This window comes from Columba livia, chromosome 8, assembly GCF_036013475.1.
Source record: "Columba livia isolate bColLiv1 breed racing homer chromosome 8, bColLiv1.pat.W.v2, whole genome shotgun sequence".
NCBI lineage: Eukaryota > Metazoa > Chordata > Aves > Columbiformes > Columbidae > Columba > Columba livia.
This window is the reverse complement of record NC_088609.1, coordinates 4,912,473-4,916,372: the sequence shown is the minus strand read 5'-3', so window position 1 is coordinate 4,916,372 and position 3,900 is coordinate 4,912,473.

Genomic DNA, 3,900 nt, shown 5'->3' with positions numbered 1-3,900 from the left:
CCAGCTCACCCTGAAGGGGATGGAGTCATATCAGTTTACAAGTGTTTATTCCTTTAAGATGTATTTCCATTTATATCTGCGTATCTCACAAAATAGACGTGGAGAAATAAAAACCGGAGTAACTACGTGCAGTGGACAGACAGGGCTGCCAGCCCAGCCCGCCCCCAGAGCCAGAGCCCAGCACTGCCGTGCCTGGGCTGCTCTGCTCAGCTTTCCCTGCCCAGAAAGGGTTTATCCCATTTGGCGTCTTTTTTGCCTCATCTTTGCTATCAGTTTGAGACTTGTCCCTCCCTCTGGTATTGGCCTAGATTTGCAGCACCACACTGTGCTCCAGAGCTGGAGTGAACGGTCCTAAGATGGTGACTTAAGGCAACGTTTGGCCTCTTTAGCATGTCTCTGAGGGATCCACCATATTCACACTGAGCAATGGAGCTCAGTTACTGCTGGCTTCTTGGGTTTTTTTATCTAGTGAAAATTTTCCATGCCTTAATTGTACCACGTAGCCCCAAAGCAGCCTCAGATAAGCAGCTTTGTGAAGGACACGGTTTGGCAGGTGGTACAGCAGCAAGTCAAAGGTGAGTTCCTGGGCACTAAGGTGCTCTTCTGCTGTTTTGTGAGGGGTTTTTGTAGTTAATTCCAATGATGCCTGTAGCAAGAGAGCAGCGTAGGCCCCGTCTACTGGCTTGTCTCCTAGTGATGCTAAATTATAGGGTCATAGAACAGGTTGGATTGCAAGGCACATTTAAAGATTGTCTACTCCAAATAGCATCCTGCCTGAGCACTTTCCTTTTGAGATTCTATGACTTTAAATTTTGTTTTTCAAGGGCAAAATAATTGTTAAATAAGGAAAAGAAACTGCTGCACCACTGAACAAGTCTGAGCTTACTCTGTGCAGTAGCTTGGCAGCTCCTTACCCCACAGTCCTGGCATTTCTTGTTCTCAGCAACATTGCCATTTTCATCTGTAAAGTGTCACAGTTAAAAGAGTGACTTTTTTTCTCTCTTTTGCCTGTTCTGACCTGGTTCGTTTCTGAGAGCAGGAACAATTCCGAGCCCTCCAATTAAAAGCTCATTGTTGCCCTTTTGCCAGTTTAATAAGTAATCTCTAGTCCACAGTAACAATTATATGTCATCAAGCTTTCCTGCCTACATGTTTCTGCTCATGGCAACATTCTACACTCGTCATCATAAAAAGACTGGCTCATGTCTCCTGATATTAGAAACTGTGTCTATTTTGACTAATGAATAGCAGGCACAGCTGCCAGGCCACCAGAAAGGCCAGAAATGCTGAGTTCCTTTCAAAACAGTAACCTGACAGTTGCCTGTGTTGGTACCTCCATCTATCTGCAGGAGGCTCAGTGTTATGCTTGCTGTGATTTTAATCCACTTTGGGGTCCTGGCTCATGTGCCTGGCAATTTGGAATCTGAGCGAGTTAGAGAGGCAGCAAACCACAGAAAAATCACAGTATCACAGTATCACAGTATGTTTGGGATTGGAAGGGACCTCAAAAGATCATCTAGTCCAATCCCCCTGCTGGAGCAGGAACGCCCAGGTGAGGTCGCACAGGAACATGTCCAGGCGGGTCTTGAATGTCTGCAGAGAAGGAGACTCCACAACCTCCCTGGGCAGCCTGTTCCAGTGTCTGTCACCCTTACTGAGAAGAAGTTTTTTCTCAAATTTAAGCGGAACCTCTTGTGTTCCAGCTTGATCCCATTACCCCTTGTCCTACCATTGTTTGCCACCGAGAAGAGCCTTGCTCCATCCTCATGGCACTCACCCTTTATATATTTATAAACATTAATGAGGTCCCCCCTTAGTCTCCTCTTCTCCAAACTAAAGAGACCCAACTCCCTCAGCTTTTCCTCACATGGGAGATGCTCCACTCCCTTAATCATCTTGGTTGCCCTACGCTGGACCCTCTCCAGCAGTTCCCTGTCCTTCTTGAACTGAGGGGCCCAGAACTGGACACAATATTCCAGATGTGGTCTCCCCAGGGCGGAGTAGAGGGGCAGGAGAACCTCTCTGACCTACTGACCACCCCCTTCTAATCCACCCCAGGTACCACTGGCCTTCCTGGCCACAAGGGCACAGTGCTGGCTCATGGTCATCCTGTTGTCCACCAGGACCCCCAGGTCCCTTTCCCCTACACTGATCTCTAATATGTAATTTCCCAACCTATACTGGAACCTGGGGTTGTTCCTGCCCAGATGCAGGACTCTACACTTTCCCTTGTTAAATTTCATCAGGTTATTCCCCGCCCAACTCTCCAGCCTGTCCAGGTCTCTGGATGGCAGCACAGCCTCTGGCGTGTCAGCCACCCCTCCCAGCTTCGTGTCATCAGCAAACTTGCTGATAGTACATTCTATTCCCTCGTCCAAATCGTTAATGAATATATTGAATAATATTGGCCCCAGTACTGACCCCTGAGGCACTCCACTAGATACTGGCCTCCAACTAGACTCCGCACCATTGACTACCACTCTCTGGCTTCTCTCCTTAAGCCAGTTTGCAACCCACCTCACTGCTCTATTGTCCAGACCACAGCTCCTCAACTTAGCTGTGAGGATGCTGTGGGAGACCGTGTCTGTGTGGGAATGCTGTTCTGATAAGATTTTTCAGGGCTGCCGCATGTCCGTAGCATAACACCAAGGGAAACTCATGTCAGGAGAAATATATACAGTGAAATTAAGGTTTTATTTAGGCATGAAGGACCGAGTGTGGTCTCTGAGGCTGGTTCCGAGCTTTCGGGTGGGTTGCGCTTACTTTCAAGGTTGCCTATTGGCACTTCCACATTTTAAAAGCATTTAGCCCAACACAATCTGTGAAAATCGCAGCCAGCCCCAGCCACGGAGGGTCAGTATCCCCGACAGGCTCTGTCAAGCACTCAGCCTTGTCCGCCCTTTGAAGAGTTTGCTGCTAAAGCTCTGCCGGCAGCTCCCAATCCTCAGCACAACGGCGGTGGATTACTGATGCACACACTGGCCACAGGGACACTTCTCCACGTTTCCAGCTGACCCGTCTGTGCTGGCAAAACCCCCTTGCATGGGCTGGTCCAGCTCCAGGTTCTGCTGCCACAAGTTCACACAGTATCAAATTCTACTTGGGCTTTGCTCAAACACAGAACTTGTAGGAGTATAATTAGCTCGGTATACACGTTAAATTGGCACATGCCTGTTGTGTGTCACCATTCAGTGCCCAAAACCCGTCAGCTCAATACAGCTCTGGTTTACCCGGGATTAACGCCCAGCACTCGGCACTGAGTCGCCTGCACGACCAGCCGCCCGGGCTGCGGGGCCCGCGGGCAGCGGGAGGGGCCCGGGGCGCCGGCCCAGCTGCCTCTGGGGGCCGCTCAGGGCGGGCTCCGGGCCTCCGCTGTGGGGCTACACGCTCAAGCCTCGGGCATCTGACAGCAAACGGCTGCTGCGCGGGCGGGGACGGTTCCTCCCCGCTGAGGGCAGGACCCGGAGCCCCCCACGGGCGACTGAGCCCGGGCCTGCCCCTGGGCCACTGCGAGGCCGGGCAGTCGCGCTATCCTCGGGCCTGGGCTCTGCCGCCGCGCCCGCCGGGTGGTCCCTGGGGACCCGGAGGCGGGATGTGGGCGGGACACGGGTGGGCCCGCTCGCCGCGACTGCCGCGGGGACCCCGGCCCGGCCTGGCCCGGTCCGGTCCGGCCTTCCGGGCGCCTCGGGCAGGCCTGGCCTCCCTAGCAACCGCCCCCTAGCGACAGCTGCCGGCCCTCGGCCCGTCCGCCTAGCAACCGTCCCGCTCACGGCTTCCTGATTCGCTGGCCCGCCCCGGCAGGTCGTCGAATTCCTATTGGCTGTGAAGAGGGAGAGGGCAACGATTGGCTGCGGCGGCGGAGGCGAGGCGGGCGGTGGAGGGGAAGGGGGCGGGCCGGGG